Genomic DNA, 23,446 nt, shown 5'->3' with positions numbered 1-23,446 from the left:
TGGTTAGAGCGTTGGACCGGAAGGTTGCAAGTTCAAATCCCCGAGCTGACAAGGTACAAATCTGTCGTTCTGGCCCTGAACAGGCAGTTAACCCACTGTTCCTAGGCCGTCATTGAAAATAAGAATTTGTTCTTAACTGACTTGCCTGGTTAAATAAAGGTAAAATTTTAATAAATAAATAAATAATTGTGAGTCGGATTTCTAAAGTACCATTCTTGGATTCATTACTATGGTTTGAATTGAATGTGGGATGGCATTTTCTGGCCATTTCTCCGTATATTTTGGGCTTAAAAATAACATTCAAACACATAAAAACAAGTGCACACACACACACACACACACACAGAGAGCGTCCTGCCTTATCTTATTTTACCTATGATTGCAGCAGAATAACCTTATTGAGAACTCATATCCACGGATGGGATAAGTAGATTTGCCTTTGTTCCCCTAAGGCCCCCTTATCATGTGCTCCATTGTGTGGAACTACTGTCTGTTAAGCGCTATAGCAATTGCAGATGCACCCACACAGAAAGTATAAATGGCTTTCACACAGTTATGCTGTATTTAATATTGACAGTACGCCTCACAACTGTTTTTTGAACAGATGGATTACAGACGAGAAATTCATTTTTCGCTTTCTTTTTTTATTGATTTAATTTGAAGATGACAAGCAACAGTATATAAGCTGGTTGTACATTAAAATTGAGTTTTGTTTGCATTGACTATATGAGAAATACCCACTGGCAGATAAAAGCCTACAAGACTCAACTTCACCTCAGTCCTACTGTCAACCGTGCTTGTCAGGCAACACCCAATATCGTCAGCTTCTCATGTTCAAGCACCTGTTCAAAGGACTACTCATAAGAGGACCAAATGGATTCACCTCAAGGCTTCCCTTCTATGAGCACAGTTTGCTCATAATGGGAAATGATAGTAGGGGGAAGGAAGAATATTCACAAATCTGTGTGAAAAATGGAAAGAGTCATGCTTAGCCTACACAAGCTAGATTCGTGTAGCTAGTGATGCACTTCATGGGCCAGCAGGAGGTGCCATATTCAAACCCTTGAGTTGAGATGAATGACAATGGCAGTTGGCCAGATCAGTCCCTAATGCTGGCCATTACCCACAAACTGGTTGAATGTCATTTCTACAAATAAAATTTGATGTGAGGATGTTTATTTTTTAGCCTAAATCCAATGAGATGGTTAAATATTTGTTACTTTGAGTTCACATTAGTTGGCAAATCCATCCAATTCAAATCAACTAGACAATGAAATGACATCTGTGCCCAGTGGGTAAGTAATGTATGAGCCAAATGATATATTTGTAAGTAAATGCCTTTGTTTAATTGGATATTTACATGTACACATTAAACATGTTCACCATGTTGTATAATCTTTATGCTGGTATCATCTTGTGCATATAGTAAAGGTCTGTATATCTTATAGCCTGTCTAGATCTACAGTGCAACGGTGACGCTAGAGCCATATTTAAGTTCAAACTGATGCTCACTCTTAATGGAATTGAAACGCAGTTTCAGTCAGATTGGCAACGTTTCTGAGAGAGGGAGAGCACCGTATGGAGAGGGGGAAACCCTAACTGTTAGCACCTTTTGAAGTCATCGCTTTTTATCTTTCCTCTCTGTGTTGGCTCAGTGTATATTCAAAAAGGTTTCTAAGAAGACTATCTTAATATTCTCTATTGGATTGATTTGGTTGAAGCACTCCGCTGGCGCAGAAGTCAATTTGTTATTTTCAGAATGCATTTTACACAGTCAGTACATAGTGAAATGAATACTAACTCCAATCTCCCCTGCCACATTTACCGACAATGTAAAACTGTTCTTAAACATATATGACTAAACCAGCCTGTGTGGTGTTTGTTTGCTGCTCTGCTAGTGTAGGTTTTTAGTGTTGGGGCCGTGGAAGTGACCGGCTCAGAAAAACTTAGTCCTGTTGGCAGGCGAATGTTAGGGGAGCAGGGGTTCAGTTGAGCCTGGGACCTGGTGCTGGCAGGGATGTTTGTTCGGCATTCGGGCTTTAACACAGTGTTCTGTTCAGAGCGAGTGGAAACACCCCACTGATTCACAACTCTGTCAGGGAGATAGATCCCACTTGAAGGTGTCCAAACTCCTCATCATCAGATCCATCTGCTTGGGTGAAACCCAGAGAGAGACTAGCCAGTTCAGTCGGACTCCCGTCTGGCTCTTCCACCTCCCCCACTATCGTACCCCTCCACAGATGGCCATGATCATCGGCAAAAGTAGACTAGTCTACTTCCCAACAACTTAGGATTCAACCCTTTACATACCACTGGGGTGATTCTAAATAGGGAGATTGGAGAACAATGGAGTGTTTGGGAGAATAATATCTTGAAAAGCACACTAGACATCTTGAGCCTATCCAATCATTGGTATATTGATTTCAATACAGCAATATGGAGAACTAAAGCCAAGACTTTATAGATCGTCACTTGGCCTCTCTCTAATCCTCCTTGAACCGTTATATTATAATTCACATTGTCCATATGCAGATTCAGCATCAGTAGAAGTTGTGTCTGGGTGGAATGGCAGACTGCTATGTAGGCTGCTGTATGCTGAGTATTAGCAGAGCGCTAGCCCTCTGCCTTTGAAGTGAATAAAACGCTAGTACTATGCCATTTCTAAGCAGGAGTTGTGTGCTAACATGACATGATGGGTGTTTCTCCACAGGCCTACAGAGCTGTTTAATGTCAAACTGCTGGGATGCGATTTACAGCAGACACCATTTTATTTATTCAGACCGTTTGGTCCCTTGGAGTGTTTGTTTTTAGCACTAATTACATCTTTGCTCAGGGTCACAAACAAGGTTGGCTAAGGTCATCGGAGCATCTGTGCCGTTTCATTGCGTGTCTGTCTCCCCCACTGTGATTGAATCCTAGAACTGCTGTGTAATGCCAACAGCCTTGACAGATGTGGTATGCTTTTTCTAACAAGATGTATTTTCTCTCAGCTTCCTGCAAGTACCATGTGAGTATCATGGTGGGAACTGGCAAGCTTTTGGAGCTTAGGACACGAGCACAGAGAACATTACACATCCGTCGGCACTAATTTGCATTGTGATGAACCGGGCCACTGTACAGAGCCACATCAGCCTAATTCATGACTAATAGAGAAGCTGAATGTGTGTGCCTCTGACTCATCGCCCTGCTAATCTTCTTGCAGCGTTCGCTCTCGGCAGCATAATGCGCTATATTCAGTGTACCGCTTCTACTCTCCGCTCGGCGTCGTGTCACACGCCTTGCTTTGTCTCTTAATCTCCTCCTGTACGGCTCTCGCTCATCTTTGGAGTGTGTGTTTGTGAGAGGGTATTCAGCCTTCCTCCCTACCAACCTTGGGAGGAAGGAAGAAGGCCCAAATAGTTTTTGAACAGAAAAGAACAAGAGAGTGAGCTGGAAGAAGTTGCAATATCAGATATGACTTAGGGATAAAGAGAGGGCCTTGTGAAGAAGAGGAGTGTGAGATCAGATCGAGGCAGCAGTGAACCTCTCATGACTTGTCAAAGAATAGATATATCTCTCGGTCTGTCACGCCCTGATCTGTGTCACCTGTCTTTGTGATTGTCTCCACCTACCTCCAGGTGTCAACTGTTTTTCCAATTATTCCCAGGGTATTTATTCCTATGTTCTCTGTTTGTCTGTTGCTAATTTGTCTTGTCTAGTCAAGTCAATCAGCGTGTTTTTCTGTGCTCCTGCTTTTTCCTTGTATCTGTTTTTTCTTGCCTTCCCCTGACACTGAGCCCGTCTGCCTGACCATTCTGCCTGCCCCTGACCTTGAGCCTGCCTGCGCCATGTACCGTTTGGCCTTTGACCTGGTTAAATCTTGCCTGCCCCTTGTTGCTCAATAAATAGAGACTCGAACCATCTGCCTCCTGTGTATTCATCTGGATCTCGCCCTGTGTCATTATAGTACGAACTGGCCTTGACTGACCATGCGGGGAGCCACCGTTAAAAACCCTGTGGAGCAACTTCAGAACCTATGGAAGGGTTCCAATCTCTGGTGGAATGCCACAACCAGAGGTTTGAAGCATTAATGGAGCAGTTCTGTGAATTATCTCACAGGCAGCATGCCACATCTGAGACCTCCCAGTCACTCAGTAACCCCCTACCAGCGGAGGTTTTGTTCAGCATACCCGGTTCCCCGAGAACCCCGATTACCACCTCCAGAGCGATATGCTGTGGATCCTGGAAGCTGACGGAATTTCCTTTCCCAGTGCTCCTTTATTTTTGAGCGACAGCCATCGTCGTTCCCTTCGGATTGGTCGAAGATAGCGTATCTTATTACGCTAATGTCTGGAAGGGCGCTCACCTGGGCGACAGCTGTTTGGGAGCCTAAGTCTATTATCTGGAAGATTTTATGGCGGAGGTGAAGAAGGTGTTCGATTCTCCGGTGCTCGGTAGAGAAGCTGCCCAAAAACTACTGAAATTACATCAGAACTACCGTAGTGTGGCAAACTACGTAGTAGGTTTTTGCACATTGGCCGCCGAAAGTGCCTGTAATCCGGAGGCCCTATTTGATACCTTCCTTCATGGACTATCAGAGGAGATAAACGACAAGCTAGCAGCCCGGGAGTTACCTTTGGACCTCATTTCCCTCATCGCCCTTACCATTAGGATTGATGGGCATCTACGGGAATGCAGGAATGAGAGGAGGTCGGGTCTCTGTAACACTCGTTCATCAGTTGCTGCTTGCCCAACTCCGAAGGGACCCAGAAGTCCCCGACGGCTGCATTTCCGAGAAGATCTGAAGCGTTCCCTTCAGAATCATCGGCGACGGGTGAGTTGTATATACTGGAACCTATGCAACTGGGCAGAGCTAGATTATCGCCTAAGGAACATTCACAAAGGCTAAGTTCCAACAGTTGTCCATATTGTGGTGCTGAGGGGCATTACATAGCCAACTAGGTATCCCCACTCAACTCCTCTCCGTTCCCATGGATGCCAGGGCACTGGACGGCCCCTCCATTGGAAGAGTCACGCACAGCACAGTTCCCATTAATCTGCGGGTATCTGGAAATACAGCTCCTCCTCATTGAGTCTCCCCACATCCCTGTTGTTTTGGGATTTTCTTGGCTCCAGAAGCAACTTTAAGGCTTTTGTGGATCTGAAGCAGCGATTCACTACTGCCCTCATCAATCGGGACCCGACCCGTCAGTTTGTGTTTAAGGCGGGAGTAGGGGCTGTCCTTTCCCAGCGATCCGTCCAGGACCAAACGTTACGTCCCTGTGCCTTCATGTACCATCGTCTCAACTCTGCGGAAAGGAACTATGACGTTGGGAACCAAAAACTCCTGGCGGTTAAGATGGATCTGGAGGAGTGGAACATCCATTTTTGGTATTGACTGACCATAAGAATTTAGAATAGCTCTGCAATGCCAAGCGCCTTAACTCAAGGCAAGCCCGTTGGGCCCTGTTATTCACCAGGTTCAATTTCACCATCTCCTACCACGCAGGGTCCAAAAATGTGAAGCCGGATGCCCTCTCTCGCCTGTTCAGTTCCGATGCCACACCCTCTGAATCTGAGACCATGTCCCTGCCTCATATCTGGGGTATTGAGACCCTGGGGGGCCCGGCTAACCGGATGTTTGTCCCTGATTCGACCATGCATCAGGTCTTGAAATGGGCTCCCTACTCTAGGGTTACCTGTCATCCTGGTGCCTGTCATACCCTGTCTTTCCTCCGACAACGCTTCTGGAGGCCCACCATGGCTCCTGATGTCTCGGCATTTGTCAACAGATGCATGGTGTGTGTGCTCAAAATAAGACTTCACGGCAAGCTCCGACTGGCATCCTTCAGCCGCTCCATGTTCCTCATCGCCTCTGGTCCCATATTTCACTGGACTTTGTCAACTGGCTTCCCCCGTCAGATGGCAACACCATGGTGGTGGATAGGTTCTCCAAAGCCATCCATCTCATCCCTCTCCCCAAGTTACCGTCAGCCAAGGAGACAGCCCAGTTCATGGTGCAGTACATCTTCCGAATCCATGGACTCTCGGTCAACATTGTATCTGATCGGGGTCCTCAGTTCACGTCTCAATTCTGGAAGGTGTTCTGCACTCTTATTGGGTCGCCGGCCGGCCTGTCCTCTGGGTTTCATCCTCAATCCAATGGCCAGTCAGAGCGAGCCAATCAAGACAAGGAAACGACTGTTCGGTGTCTCGTTTCTAGTAACCCCACCACCTGGAGCCAGCAACTGGTCTGGATAGAGAATGCTAGGAACTTTCTTCCCTGCTCGACCACTGGACTCTACCCCTTTAAGTGCTCCATGGGGTATCAACCCCTGCTCTTCCCGGAGCAACAAGTAGAGGTCAACATGCCCTTAGCCCAGTACCAGGAAAAGAGCTCAGTTGGATCTTCTTAAGACCACCTCCAAGTATTGTCGACAAGCAGACTACCACCGGACTCCGACTCCCCGTAATCGTCTCGACAGAGGGTACGGATGTCTACATGGGACCTGCCCCTCCGGGTGGAATGCTGCAAACTTTCCCCCCATTTCATTGGTCCTTTCTCCATCTCTAGAGTCCTTAGTTCTGCAGCTGTTCGCCTGCTGTTACCCCATACCCTCCGTATACACCATACTTTCATGTGTACCGGATTAAGCCCTTGTTTCTAGGCCCAGGAAAGGTGCTGGGTTCCTGCTAAAGACATCCGGGAACCGGCCCTTATCGCCGACTTTCACCGCCGGCACCCCGGTCACCCAGGTAGGACGTCAAGTGGCACCCCTATAGGGGGGGATACTGTCACCTCTTGATCTGTTTCACCTGTCTTTGTGATTGTCTCCACCCACCTCCAGGTGTCACCCGTTTTCCCCATTATTCCCAGGGTATTTATTCCTGTGTTCTCTGTTTGTCTGTTGCCAGTTTGTCTTGTCAACCAGCGTGCTCCTGATATTTCCTTGTATCTGTTTCTAGCCCTTGTATCTGTTTTGTTTTTACCTCTTGCCTGCCCTGACACTGAGCCCGCCTGACCCTTCTGCCTACCCCTGATCTCGAGCCTGCCTGCCGCCGTGTACCGTTTGGACTCTGACCTGGTTATGAACTCTTGCCTGCTTCTGGCCTGCCCCTTGTTGCTTAATAAATATCAGACTCGAACCATCTGCCTCCCGTGTCTGCATCTGGGTTTCGCCCTGTGTCATAATACAGTCCCTCACCTGTCTGGCAGTAAACCCAGTAAAAATAGAGGAGCTAGTTAGGGTCATACTGTAAGTCAGGTTGCAGTACCCAGAATCTACACAAGATTTAACTGGTAGTGGGGATGGAGTTAGTGTGCTGTCTTTCAAACACAAGCGTATGCGGTCCGACTTTGTGGAAAACGGCAGTTGATTTTCACCAAATCAAAGCAGCCTTGCACGTCAGTCAACACCATTTATTCGCCTCATGCCAGTAAGTCATTTCCAGCAGGAATTTGCAGCGAGGACCGATTCTCCTTATCGTAACAGCCTGTAGCATTCCAATCATACCCGTGCTGTCATTAGGATGGAAGGCTCAGCACTAATGTAAGGAAAGTGGAAACGCCAGAGGGCTCTCCTCCCACCCACCCATTACCAGGGCTGAATAGAAAGCCAAACACACTGGGGCTGGGGGAATATTTGTATATACTTTATTTAGTCATGGCTCATCTGTATAAATAATGCTGTACACACCTTTTCTACATGTACTGTTCATACACACCATTCAGATATTTATCTATTTATATTCCAGACTCTGACATTGTTCATTCTGTTTTAATTTCTTCATATTTATTTTTTGCATTATGTGTATATTGTTATTGATTTGCTAGATACTGCTGCATTGTTGATTGAGTTTACTTCAGTGACCTAGTTCAAGGGCATCTCCCATTGCTTTTCATGTTTGATGAAGGAAGAGTTGCTGATGTTATGAGTCTATTTTACTCATGGGTAAAGGAAGCCATGATACCATATCGGAAATAGTCAAATATATATATATATACAAAAAATTATAATTTCACTGTCATTCAAATAAATGATTTTGGATCATTTGCCAATGAGTCTACCATCAGATGCTCAAAATAGTCCAAACATTGTCTGTAGGTGGGTTTAATCATTTGGGGTGGGTTTGACCGCACAAACTGTTCCTTTAAGTATGTCAATATGAAGATAAGCACACTAACAGAATGTACCCTGCTGTAGGAAACTGTATTATCTCACGGTAAGAGCAGCCTACAGTATCTCTGAAATGTCATGGGTGTCCATGACAATTACTCTCAGTGGCAATGGCCAATGGTTATGCATTCGTAACCCAAAGTTAACATGCTCATTATCAACCTTACAAACCAAACACAGGAGGATTTATTTTTCTAAGATGCCATCGATTGTACCTGTCCGGACATAGATTTTGGCTGCAATCGAGTCAAGGTGTGTTTATGAAGTTACTATGCAAGTCATCATTTAACCATGATTTTGTCCTCCGCAACAATACAGACTATCCGCCAGCAAAGTATGTGTTGTATACACTGTACATGCACAGGCAGTTTTTTAAAAGTAATTTATGATGTTTACCCAGAGGTGCACTGTCAGTTAATGGTGATGATTTCATGGAGAATGAATCAATCATGGGGCAGGAGGTTGCACTGAAAACACGGCGGCCCTTAATTTTCTTTTCTTGGCTCTTATTATCATATTGCTTCATTTTGTAAAGAACACTCAAAAAAGATGGGTGATGTGTAGACTGTGATAATGTATTCAGAGAGCTGTGAGACTTCAGAGCTGAGGAGGCGCTTCAGTTTAAAACATTCAATTATTTTCCCATTGTCTAATAAATACATCTACATATTATATTCGTCATTGCGCCAAAAAATATATATATTGCATTCCTACTCACAATGCAAGTAAGAGTTGCTATTGTCAGTGCTTGACTAGGGCAGGAGCTCACCGGAGCTGAGTACCGGCACCTCACATTTTATTTACTGCTGTAGCTCCTGTTCCTTTTATAGAATATTAGTTTTAAAAAAGTAGTGGAGCTCCTGCACCTACATATATAAGGTACCGGCACCCAAAATGAACACCGGCACCTATTTCAGTCCATGTCAAGCACCGGCTATCGTCTCATTTGGTATAATTGTCCTCAAATTGCCCTTCTATCGACAGACCCTAGCTGAAAGAGAATCGAGAAGTAGATCAAATCCAGACCTCAACATTCAAATGAATTTAACGTGGAATAGATATCACGCTGACTGCTTGGACACCGATCAAACATGGAGCACAAACGTCATACATAACCACCGCGAGTGTCTCAGCTTCCTCCCACATTTCAATCTCCGTACACTATAAGGTATATCCATACAGCTCTCTCATCTCACTCTTTCAATCCACCTCTCTCCATGTGTTAACTTGTTTAGTCATACAGTATGACATGCTCTCCTCACCATGTATCTTAACTTCTCTCTAGCTATCCACCTCTCTCTCTCTCTTGCTCAAGCTCCCTTCCTTCCTTCTCTCTCTCTCTCTGAGGTGCATTACTGCCATCTACTGTTTGGTCTTTGATAAACAGAGAAGGGACAATAATTACATCTGTACATGTCTGCCAAAACTGTATTTGGATGTGATAAACAAAGAAAAGACACCCCTAACTGGGTTATATTCTGGACCAATCATTATATCATATATTACAGTAGACACTAAAGTACATTAAAGTGTACTCTATTCCTATTGAGTGCTTGGCGAGTCCTTCCGTGGCAGGCTGGAATATTCTCAGGTTGTTTACTCTAGAATCGGCAACCGCAGGGATCTCCAGATGGTAGTGGAGTCAGCCCAACGCATCACCCGGGGCACACTGACAGCCCTCCAGGACATCTACAGCACCCGGTGTCACAAGAAGGCCAAAAATATCATCAGACCTCAGCCACCTGAGACTCGGCCTGTGCATCCCACTTCCATCTCGAAGGCGCTTGATGCCAAGAGTGTGCAAAGCTGTCAAAGGCAAAGGGTGGCTACTTTGAAGAATCTCAAATATGAAATATATTTACATTTGTTTAACAATTTTTTGGTAACTACATAATTCCATGTGTTGTTTCGTAGTTTTGATGTCTTCACTAGTATTCAATGTAGAAAATAGTCAAAACAAAGAAAAACGCTTGAATGAGTATGTGTCCAAAATGTTGACTGGTAGTGTATATAACAGACTATGACATTGCACGTTCAGATTTTTCTTCATTTCTTTCTTTTTTACTTTTTGCATTCTGTGTGTATTGCTAGGTATTGCTGAACTGTTGGAGCTAGAAACAGATGATTTTCGCAGAACCTGCGATAACATCTACAAATCTGTGTACGCGACCAATAAACTTTGATTTGTCTTTGAATCACATTACGTTGTAACTACAATACTGTTATTCCAACCCCATTTTTATCATTCACAATCCAAAACATAACTCAGCCTCATAGAAACATATGTTCGGATACCTGATTCACACAGTAAGTTCCTGAAAGAACGACAAACAGGTCTCAGCTTGGAGGGAAAATAAACTCACTGCTGCAAGCCAAATATAACATCTAAAACAACTTTTAACATTCAGATGTAGAACGGCTCCCCAATGCCAGCATCAAATGAATACACATTTTATTAGTTCCCTATATGTAAGGGACACTTGATTCACGAGAGAGAATTTACAATGTTGCATCGTCATAGTTTCGAGATATCTATTTAGCCTGTTACAGGATTTTGCTCGGTTACTCTCTTCTCTTTTGCTTACTGGATGTTATGTTGTGATTATGTATGTGTGCCTATATCTGTGTGTGCTTCCGACCCGAACAAAACCATCTCGAAGTGATGAGTCACAGTGAAACGTGACAGTTTTCTATCTGTGAACATGGTGTTTCCTGTAAGCTACGTTTTTCAACTGTGCCACTGTGACACACCTCTCACATCTTCAATAGTGGTTGAGGAGGTAAAAATGTGCCACGCTAAAACGTTTCCATGTGAAGCAGAACTGTTTACCTGACAGCACAGTTACTGGCAGGGCTGCTCATTCTCATACAGGTTTTGTGTAAACGTTACGGAGGTAGGTGATGATACCCAGTACATCAACTACATCTATCCATTCCACATTTAATTGGTGTAATAAATTATCCTGTCTTCCAAGAAGGGAACTGGAAAAAGACTGTTTCATGGGATTGAGGACTGGAATAAACAAGTTGTATGTGATAAAAGATATGACGAAACTACGTAGCTCTCTAGTCAATGTACTTACTGTATGTTATGGTTCTGGGAAATGTGGGCAGCAATGTACGGTAAATGGTGTCACTCACTGGTGGGAAATGAAGGCATACAAAAGCAGAACATTTCAGTCAACATACTCACATGCAAATATACGTACATGTACATACAAACACCAACACACTCATTCACACACATTTCAGGAAACTCTGTAGTCATCACTGTCAACACAGAGTGGGAAGTTCTGTGACAAACATGTGACATAAGGAATGACAGAAGCAGAGGTAGAGAAAAACCTGCCTCATCCTTGTGCCCCTGTCTGCCGGGTGACATCAGAGAGACACTGTCTGGAGCCAGTGAGGATTTGAGGAAATTGGCCCAGGCCAGCAGACACCACAGAGGTTATTAAAAGTCGTCCACTTCACCAAAAGGGAATAACCAGGGGAAGTCTTGCCATCCATTCGGTGTTCTGTGGCTGTCCGACTGCAAAAGAGATATTAAGGTTTCTTGGGAAAACATGTAAAACTGTGCTCAACATAGTATTGGCACACAAAATCAATCTCATCTTCGCTTTGGGAGATGTGTAAAACTATATCAATTGTTCTGAGAGGCAGACTACTCCCCAATGTTACACTGTTCAACAGCTCTACCCCTCTCTCCACCTCACATCCCCACTTCCCAAAACATTGCATCAGTGGAAAACGTAAAGTACGTGGGAGAAATAGTGACACATTTCCTAAGTGGGTGTTTATGTGAAATCAAAGAATATACATCTGATGACGGAAGGGGATTACACAATATTGCAGAGGTGGCACCATACTTCCCAGCCAAATATCTCTGGTTTACAAGGAAACTGAGGTTCCTGGAGGAGTGTGCAGTACATTGAAAATGTGATTTGGCTCTCAGTGAACATCTCTGTGGGCATGGGAAGTGATGTATACTGTGATACACTGAGTTATTACTGCCTGATCACCAACAACAATGAGACAGCCCATAGGGAGGAGGGGGTCAGAGACCTGGTTGTGTGGTGCCAGGATAACAACCTCTCCCTCAATGTGATCGAGACAAAGGACATGATAGTGGACTACAGGAAAAGGAGGGCAGAACACACCCCCATATACATCGATGGGCTGTAGTGGAGCGAGTCGAGAGCTTCAAGTTCCTTAGTGTACACATTACCAACAAAGTATTACATTTACATTTAAGTCGTTTAGCAGACGCTCTTATCCAGAGCGACTTACAAATTGGTGCATTCACCTTATGACATCCAGTAGAACAGTCACTTTACAATAGTGCATCTAAATCTTAAAGGGGGGGTGAGAAGGATTACTTATCCTATCCTAGGTATTCCTTAAAGAGGTGGGGTTTCAGGTGTCTCCGGAAGGTGGTGATTGACTCCGCTGTCCTGGCGTCGTGAGGGAGTTTGTTCCACCATTGGGGGCCAGAGCAGCGAACAGTTTTGACTGGGCTGAGCGGGAACTGTACTTCCTCAGTGGTAGGGAGGCGAGCAGGCCAGAGGTGGATGAACGCAGTGCCCTTGTTTGGGTGTAGGGCCTGATCAGAGCCTGGAGGTACTGAGGTGCCGTTCCCCTCACAGCTCCGTAGGCAAGCACCATGGTCTTGTAGCGGATGCGAGCTTCAACTGGAAGCCAGTGGAGAGAGCGGAGGAGCGGGGTGACGTGAGAGAACTTGGGAAGGTTGAACACCAGACGGGCTGCGGCGTTCTGGATGAGTTGTAGGGGTTTAATGGCACAGGCAGGGAGCCCAGCCAACAGCGAGTTGCAGTAATCCAGACGGGAGATGACAAGTGCCTGGATTAGGACCTGCGCCGCTTCCTGTGTGAGGCAGGGTCGTACTCTGCGGATGTTGTAGAGCATGAACCTACAGGAACGGGCCACCGCCTTGATGTTAGTTGAGAATGACAGGGTGTTGTCCAGGATCACGCCAAGGTTCTTAGCGCTCTGGGAGGAGGACACAATGGAGTTGTCAACCGTGATGGCGAGATCATGGAACGGGCAGTCCTTCCCCGGGAGGAAGAGCAGCTCCGTCTTGCCGAAGTTCAGCTTGAGGTGGTGATCCGTCATCCACACTGATATGTCTGCCAGACATGCAGAGATGCGATTCGCCACCTGGTCATCAGAAGGGGGAAAGGAGAAGATTAATTGTGTGTCGTCTGCATAGCAATGATAGGAGAGACCATGTGAGGTTATGACAGAGCCAAGTGACTTGGTGTATAGCGAGAATAGGAGAGGGCCTAGAACAGAGCCCTGGGGGACACCAGTGGTGAGAGCGCGTGGTGAGGAGACAGATTCTCGCCACGCCACCTGGTAGGAGCGACCTGTCAGGTAGGACGCAATCCAAGCGTGGGCCGCGCCGGAGATGCCCAACTCGGAGAGGGTGGAGAGGAGGATCTGATGGTTCACAGTATCGAAGGCAGCCGATAGGTCTAGAAGGATGAGAGCAGAGGAGAGAGAGTTAGCTTTAGCGGTGCGAAGCGCCTCCGTGATACAGAGAAGAGCAGTCTCAGTTGAATGACTAGTCTTGAAACCTGACTGATTTGGATCAAGAAGGTCATTCTGAGAGAGATAGCGGGAGAGCTGACCAAGGACGGCACGTTCAAGAGTTTTGGAGAGAAAAGAAAGAAGGGATACTGGTCTGTAGTTGTTGACATCGGAGGGATCGAGTGTAGGTTTTTTCAGAAGGGGTGCAACTCTCGCTCTCTTGAAGACGGAAGGGACGTAGCCAGCGGTCAGGGATAAGTTGATGCGCGAGGTGAGGTAAGGGAGAAGGTCTCCGGAAATGGTCTGGAGAAGAGAGGAGGGGATAGGGTCGAGCGGGCAGGTTTTTGGGCGGCCGGCCATCACAAGACGCGAGATTTCATCTGGAGAGAGAGGGGAGAAAGAGGTCAGAGCACAGGGTAGGGCAGTGTGAGCAGAACCAGCGGTGTCGTTTGACTTAGCAAACGAGGATCGGATGTCGTCGACCTTCTGTTCTGCTGTTCTGTGAGCTCGCAATGAGTCGTCAAGCCACGGAGCGGGAGGGGAGGACCGAGCCGGCCTGGAAGATAGGGGTCATAGAGAGTCAAAGGATGCAGAAAGGGAGGAGAGGAGGGTTGAAGAGGCAGAATCAGGAGATAGGTTGGAGAAGGTTTGAGCAGAGGGAAGAGATGATAGGATGGAAGAGGAGAGAGTAGCGGGAGAGAGAGAACGAAGGTTGGGATGGTGCGATACCATCCGAGTAGGGGCAGTGTGGGAAGTGTTGGATGAGAGCGAGAGGGAAAAGGATACAAGGTAGTGGTCGGAGACTTGGAGGGGAGTTGCAATGAGGTTAGTGGAAGAACAGCATCTAGTAAAGATGAGGTCGAGCGTATTGCCTGCCTTGTGAGTAGGGGGGGAAGGTGAGAGGGTGAGGTCAAAAGAGGAGAGGACTGGAAAGAAGGAGGCAGAGAGGAATGAGTCAAAGGTAGACGTGGGGAGGTTAAAGTCGCCCAGAACTGTGAGAGGTGAGCCGTCCTCAGGAAAGGAGCTTATCAATGCATCAAGCTCATTGATGAACTCTCCGAGGGGACCTGGAGGGCGATAAATGATAAGGATATTAAGCTTGAAAGGGCTGGTAACTGTGACAGCATGAAATTCAAAGGAGGCGATAGACAGATGGGTAAGGGGAGAAAGAGAGAATGACCACTTGGGAGAGATAAGGATCCCAATGCCACCACCCCGCTGACCAGAAGCTCTCGGGGTGTGCGAGAACACGTGGGCGGACAAAGAGAGAGCAGTAGGAGTAGCAGTGTTATCTGTGGTGATCCATGTTTCTGTCAGTGCCAAGAAGTCGAGGGACTGGAGGGAGGCATAGGCTGAGATGAACTCTGCCTTGTTGGCCGCAGATCGGCAGTTCCAGAGGCTACCGGAGACCTGGAACTCCACGTGGGTCGTGCGCGCTGGGACCACCAGATTAGGGTGGCAGCGGCCACGCGGTGTGGAGCGTTTGTATGGTCTGTGCAGAGAGGAGAGAACAGGGATAGACAGACACATAGTTGACAGGCTACAGAAGAGGCTACGCTAATGCAAGGAGATTGGAATGACAAGTGGACTACACGTCTCGAATGTTTAGAAAGTTAAGCTTACGTAGCAAGAATCTTATTGACTAAAATGATTAAAATGATACAGTACTGCTGAAGTAGGCTAGCTGGCAGTGGCTGCGTTGTTGACTTTGTAGGCTAGCTGGCAGTGATTGCGTTGTTGACACTACACTAATCAAGTCGTTCCGTTGAGTGTAATAGTTTCTACAGTGCTGCTATTCGGGGGCTAGCTGGCTAGCTAGCAGTGTTGATTACGTTACGTTGCGTTAAAAGAACGACAATAGCTGGCTAGCTAACCTAGAAAATCGCTCTAGACTACACAATTATCTTTGATACACAGACGGCTATGTAGCTAGCTATGTAGCTAGCTACGATCAAACAAATCAAACCGTTGTGCTGTAAAGAAATGAAATGAAAATGTGATACTACCTGTGGAGCGAAGCGGAATGCGACCGTATCATGGTCCAAACACACCAAGAAAGTCGTGAAGAGGGCACGACAATGCCTTTCCCCCCTCAGGAGACTGAAAAGATTTGACATGGGTCCCCAGATACTCAAACATGTCTACAGCTGCACCATCGAGAGCATTTTGACCGGTTGCATCTACGCCTGATATGGCAACTGCTCGGCATCCACCTGTAAGGCGCTACAGAGGGTAGTGCGTAGGGCTGTTGCGGCAACCGTATTACCGCCACACAGGCAGTCATGAGTAATGAAGGCAGTCAAATTCTACATGACGATTTAGTCATGGTAATTAGTCTTCTCCAAGCTCTGATGCTGCTGGTCATTATAGCCTACCAAACTTGATAACTGTCTGGTCCTCGGCACACTATTGTCCCTCCACTAATAAAAAGAGGAGGATCCCATCAGCTTCTATAGGCTAGGCCTACTATATTTATTTTTGAACTGTCCTAATATTAAGCACATTGCTTATATTTTCAACAGGAGTATAGCCTACCTGGCTGGCATGAACATGAACCACGGGGAAAAACATCCTCCATTTGCTATTTAAGTGCATAGATGACATGTATTTTTTTCACGCTGACACAGGTGCATGATAATGGTCCATTCTAAATCAAAACAAAACTTCACTAAATATATTATTTAGTATATGTAAAGAGAAGATGAAATCAAGAATAGTCTGACAATACTAACCTATCAATTGTGAAATACATATTATCACTTGTGAATGACGCCCAGCATAAGAAACAATGCCTTTTTTTCTTGCGACTTATAGGCCTATGAGCTAGGCTACACTCATAAGCGTATTGGCTAGGCTATATGAGGTGTTGCGAAGGGCACAAAGCAGCACTCCGGGCCACAAAAGGCCTGGATCTGTTCTGGGTTGCATTACAGGCCACAAAGAGGATGCCACCGTGAAATTTGAGGCATTAGCAAGTGCTTGTCAAATTGTGAATGAGAGACTATTGGAGTGTGTTCAGCCTATACAAGAAAACAAAGCCTGAGCTCGTGCCTTTCAAAGGACTTTGTCCAAATCATCATTAGAGTCTCATCATGCAGCCTTACAATGTATTAAGAATCAAAACATATAGCCCAACGTTTGTAGAACAACTGAAGTTACATTAATAACTCCAAATCAAGCATATAGGAGTACTTGTTTCTTTGTTAACCGCTTAACACAGAATAGCCGTATGTGCGCACTCCCTTAAATCGTTTGGGGAAATATATTATATTGTATTCTTCATACTATAAAATAATATAAAAATACTTATAAGCAAATCTTTTCTGGTAAATTAACTAGTGTAGCCCACAGCCATTTGGCATAGCCACATCAGGACCTCACATAAGGACAACTCAGATAATGCTATTCTTTTCTTCTGAAATAAACTACATTTTCTTCATATCATGCTTCTTTAGACCTGTCTAAAATAAATAATGGATCAATTGTGAAGGTGTAGGCTATATTACACGGATTTATTTGACTTTTTAAAATGGCTTGTGTGGAAGCCAGGAGATGCTAAATGTGTTTGTGTTAATTAACGGTCAATTATCGTGAGACAGACAGTTATTTGCTTGACAATACACCAGCTGGCGGAATTTCGTGACCACTGCAGCCCTGGTAGTGCCTATAGCCCAGTTCATCACTGGGGCCAATATTCCTGCCATACAGGACCTATATACTAGGTGGTGTCAGAGGAAGGCACAAAAAAACTATCAATGACTCCAGTCACACAAGTCATAGACTGTTCTCTCTGTCCCGCACGGCAAATGGTACCGGAGCACCTAAGTCTAAGTCCAAAATGCTCCTTAACAGTTTCTACCCCCAAGCCACAGGACAGCTGAACAATTAATCAAATGGCCACCATTCTTCTTAAGCTCAGCAGATAGATAAACCCGGTACAGCTACTGTAGTGTTGAAGGATGATTTGCCACTGCTTTGTAGATACAGTAATATTGAAATATGGAAAGAAAAGAACAATGAGTATGACTTATTGTACGCTAACTGAATACTATGCTTAATTCCCAATAATAACACAGCATGTATTTGTATACATGGACATAAAAATAATGTGACTTCACATCTCTAGATGGCCAGAGACCCCGGTCCGGCTGGATGAACCAGCTTCAGAGGGAGATGGGGACGCCTAGACATTGGCGGCTCATAATCAGAATCACTGCCACTGAAAAAAAAATTAAAAATCAGTAACAATACTTTCACGTATGAGCCCTGTATCAACACGTAAAATAAACATATAGAGTACAGGGAACATAATCACTATGGTGAAGGGCTGTTCCATTCCATGTTTACGTAAAATAAATGTTACAAATATATTACAGATGATATTTTTATATATTGCAAATGAAATAAAAGCTCAAACAAAATCTATATTTATATTTTAATATTTGAAATGAATAATTTCAAACAATGACATTAGCATTAGAATTTACCAATCCAGCATGGCATCTAAGCAATTTCTTGTATTATTATTTCTGACTTTCATGACGCTACTGCTTGGTTGGAAAATGCTAGTAATACTTGTGTGTGGCGCCGTCCTCAGAAAATAGTATGTTTGCTTTCGTAGTAACGGCTTTTTGAAATCTGACACAGCGGCTGGATTAATAAGACGTTCATCTTTCAAATGATGTAAGATACATGTATTTACAAGTGAGTCAAGCAGATCCATCCCACCCATATTCTTGTTGTATTCTTCCCACAAACAGTATCAGTGCAGTGAATTCCCTGCTGAGCCATTGTGAGCACAAGAGGCACACTCATAAACCAGTTGACGAAGAAGAGCTTGTAGTTTTCTTGCTTGGTTATAGGCTGGGCCAGGTCGGTGGGCAACGTTGTCACTTGCTCCCACATCTGCTAGCACAGGTAGTTGTACAACTCTCCCTGTGTAGATTTATATGTTGTGCAGGACACCATCAGAGCCAGCCAAGACGAGTATCTTGTAGCCCCATTTCTTTGGTTTTGATGGCGGGTATTGCTTCAATCTATTTCTTTCCTTGAATGGGACCATCTGCTCATCAACAGCCACCTTCTCACCCATTCTGATTGACGTCAGTTTTGAGGTTAGATGAGTGAACAAGTGGTCAGATCTTGTGGAATGGATCATCATTTTCCTCCCGTCTCTCTTCATTGTTCCTGAAGAGCAGGAATTTTTTTGATGGCCTCCCATCTATTCAGTGTCATGGTGCCAGCTAATTGGGAGACTCGGCAGGCTTTGTTCCAAAACATGCGGGTGCCTGGTAAACCAAGCAATGACATGTACACCACAATACCCAAGAACTGCTCCGATTCTTTTGTAGTTAGTGGCTTGTTTGTGATATGTTGTATCGCATATAGGTTTGACTGCCCTAAAATAACTTGCAGAATGTCTTCAAAGAAAAACTGCCTGAAGTACTGGAGGGTGGACATGATATCATTAGATCTGTCTCTCAAACCTGATTTGGGGCTCTACTCTTCCTGACTCTCTTCACGCTCACTGTCTTCATTGTCACTCTCCTCAAGCTCAATGACCCCAACTGCTCATTCATGTTCCTTTCCTTCCATAAAATAGTATTGTGTTAACTTCCTGTAAGTATCAGTAGATAGTAAAGTAAAAACATTGACTATGTTCATAGGTATTCATCTGAGCACGTCTCCGCACTTTAGCATGATATTGCCCAAACAAAAGTGGTCTAACTGCACAATGTTGCATTGATGCAACGAACCAAAAAAAAAGTTTTAGTACATAAATAAAAACAATCAAACATACTTCTTTCCATACTCATCTTTTTTTATATAAAGTTATTTCATCTTACCAATTGGTGGCTCTATGTCCCACGCGGCTTTGCTTCCTGCTCCCACGCAGACAAAAGGCCACACCAACTTCAGCCACTCATTTCCTTGGACACATGTCAGGTGATAATATATATATATATATATATATATATATATATATATATATATTTATTTTTTAAATGTAAGAGGCGGTGTAAGGTCCAAAATGGTAGTTTGTTGCATGAAGGCAACACCATGCAATAGAGGGTTAATGTGTTTGAGCCAATCACTTTATCTCTGTATGTGTAGGCAATCAAGCTGATGCTGTCTGGTCAAAAAAGAATATGACATTGTTGCTGCTCGTAGCATTTGGCCTCACTTGATTAAAAAAAGTACAAAATAATAGCCAATCAGTGTTGAGCTAAACTGTGAATGGTCCTGGGTCACCACACCTAGGGAAGCCAGCTTCGATTTGGCTTCAATCCTGTCACATAGCATCGCGCAAAATACATCATTGACAGAAACAACTTGAATTGTTGCATCTTGTTGTGTTGTTGTCCTCCGGTGGCTAGCTATCTAGCTAAAAGTTGTCCTTTCCTAAATTAGCCATGGATGGAGATAGCTGTTGGGACTGGTTTTACTGACAGTAATTCTCCGTACTGGCCAATGATTATAATGGTGATTCTGATCCAACAATAAATGCATACATTATGCCTATGTACTGAGAGGATGTAAGTTCAATATGTAGCTAGATGTACTGTAGAAGGCTAAGGTTAACTAGCTGATGTTGCCCATGAATGGAAGTTAGGCTAGCGAGCAAGCATTTTAGCCAGGTAGCCTAGGACAATAAAAAATAAAAGCGTATACTGTGTGACAGTGACAGACAATTTCGTCAACATGAAAGAGGAGGATGGCATTGGCATCTCTCTACAGTTTACAAGTAGGGTGAGTAAACACTGGATGGTATACCAAACTTTTTGATATACTCAGAGGACCATTACGAGCACGTTTTAACCACTCCTATATAAACGATAGATTATCGGACACGCGACGATGGTCTGATTTCATTATTACTGAAACAGGATCCAAGTGGGATATATAAAGATCCAGTCCATTAAAAAAAGTGGAGGCCTCGTACACTTCAGTGCTGTGGTGCAATAATTCTAGCTAAATGCTTGGCGCATAGAATTAAAAAGGTATTGTCAGATATTATTCATTATAATCAGACAGGTTTTTTACATTGACGATACATTGGAGAAAATATAAGAGAAGTACTGGAAACAATAGAATACTATGAAACATCTGGGACACCAGGCCTGGTTTTCATAGCTGATTTTGAAGAGGCTTTTAATAAAGTACGACAGGAGTTTATATGTAAATGCCTAGAATATTTCAATTTTGGAGAATCTCTTATAAAATGGGTTATGTATAGTAACTTCCTTATGTCTGAAACACAGGCTTCCAGGGAGGGCAATTTTGGGGCTTCACCATGTTTCATCGAAATGTACAGCTGTGTGTCATCCGCATAGCAGTGAAAGTTAACATTATGTTTCCCGAATGACATCACCAAGAGGTAAAATATATAGTGATAACAATAGTGGTCCTAAAATGGAACGTTTAGGAACACTGGAATTTACAGTTGATTTGTCAGAGGACAAACCATCCACAGAGACAAACTGCTATCTTTCCGACAGGTAAGATCTAAACCACACCAGAACTTGTCCGTGTAGACCAATTTGGGTTTCCAATCTCTCCGAAAGTATGTGGTGATCGATGGTATCAAAAGCAGAAGTAAGGTCGAGGAGCACGAGGACAGATGCCGAGTCTCGGTCTGGCGCCTTTAAAAGGTAATTTATCACCTTCACAAGTGCAGTCTCAGTGCTATGATGGGGTCTAAAACCAGACTGAAGCATTTCGTATACATTGTTTGTCTTCAGGAAGGCAGTGAGTTGCTGCACAACAGTTTTTTCTAACATTTCTGAGAGGAATGGGAGATTCAATATAGGCCCGAGAGTTTTTGTTTGGCTTTTTCAAGAGAGGCTTTATTACTGCCACTTTTAGTGAGTTTGGTACACATCCGGTGGATAGAGAGCTGTTTATTATGTTCAACATAGGAGGGCCAAGCATAGGAAGCAGCTCTCTCAGTAGTTTAGTTGGCATAGGGTCCAGTATGCAGCTTGAAGGTTTAGAGGCCACGAAGGTTTTAAGTTTATTAATTAAACACTGCTGAAGTGAAAGCCATCCTCTCCTGGGGAATGCTGCTTTTTAGTTAGCTTTGCGACAGTATAAAAAATGAATTTTGGATTGTTCTTATTCTCCTCAATTAAGTTGGAAAAATAGAATGACCAAGCAGCAGTGAAGGCTCTTCAATACTGCACGGTGCTGTCTTTCCAAGCTTATTGGATTTTGAGGGAAAAAATGAAGATCCACAATATTTATTCCACCAGACAAAACTAGGTCCAGAGTATGAGTGTGGCAGTGAGTAGGTCCAGAGACATGTTGGACAAAACCCACTGAGTCAATGACTCCAAAAGCCTTTTGGAGTGGGTCTGTGGACTTTTCCATGTAAGTATGGACTACAAGGTCTGATAGGAATTCAGGGAACTCAGTGAGGAACGCTGTATACAGCCCAGGAGGCAGGTAAACAGTAGCTATAAAAAGTGATTGAGTAGTGTAGCGGCTGTTGGAAGGAGAGGACCAAGATGCAGCGTGATAAGTGTTCATGATGATTTAATAGAACTGAACACTGAAATAATGAAAAAATAACAAGGAAAATGAACAAAAACCGAAACAGTCCTGTCAGGTGCAGAAATACACAAAACAGAAAAAAACTACCCACAAGACACAGGTGGGAAAAGGATACCTAAGTATGATTCTCAATCAGAGACAACGATAGACAGCTGCCTCTGATTGAGAACCACACCCGGACAAACACACAGAAATAGAAAACATAGAACACAAAAACATTCTGCCCACCCCAACTCACGCCCTGACCAAACCAAAATAGAGATATAAAAAGGATCTCTAAGGTCAGGGTGTGACAAGTAGGCTGCATAGATTTCATGACTAGAAGCTCAAAAGACAAAAACGCAGTTATTTAATTTTTGGGGTGAAATGGAATTTGTTATCGTAAATGTTAGCAACACCTCCACCTTTGCAGGATGCGCAGGGATATGGTCACTAGTGTAACCAGGAGGTGAGACTTCATTTAATGCAGTAAATTCATCAGGCTTAAGCCATGTTTCAGTCAGGCCAATCATATCAAGATTATGATCAGTGATTAGTTAATTGACTATAACTGCCTTGGATGTGAGGGATCTAACATTAAGTAGCCCTATTTTTAGATGTGATATTTCACAATCTCTTTCAATAATGACAGGAATGGAGGAGGATCTCTTTTCCAGTGAGATTGCTAAAGCGAACACCTCCATGTTTAGTTTTTCCCAACCTAGATTGAGGCACAGACACGGTCTCAATGGGGATAGCTGAGCTGACTACACTGACTGTGCTAGTAGCAGACTCCACTAAGCTGGCCGGCTGGCTAACCGCCTGCTGCCTAGCCTGCACCCTATCTCATTGTGGAGCAAGAGGAGTTAGAAACCTGTCTATGTTCATAGATAAGATGAGAGCACCCCTCCAGGAGTCCATCACTCCTCAGCAGGCCAGGCTTGGTCCCAGAAGTCCCAGAAAGAGGGCTATTTATATAACTAATATGAATTCGGAGGGCAGAAATTGTCCTCTCACTAAAGGCATCGGTCATACAAAAGTTATATTTAAATTTGAAACAGTTCTCTAGTAAATTAGTCAGAATGTCTCACCCATGAGACTGAAAATTGCCTTTTTCCCTTTATTCAGATTACAACTAGTCACTTTCGGTTATTTGAAAATGTCACGCCCTGACCTTAGAGAGCCGTTTTATGTGATGTGGGGTGGGC

The sequence above is a fragment of the Oncorhynchus gorbuscha genome, linkage group LG13, assembly GCF_021184085.1.
Source record: "Oncorhynchus gorbuscha isolate QuinsamMale2020 ecotype Even-year linkage group LG13, OgorEven_v1.0, whole genome shotgun sequence".
NCBI lineage: Eukaryota > Metazoa > Chordata > Actinopteri > Salmoniformes > Salmonidae > Oncorhynchus > Oncorhynchus gorbuscha.
The sequence above is the reverse complement of the archived record's forward strand: the minus strand, read 5'-3'. Positions refer to the sequence as shown.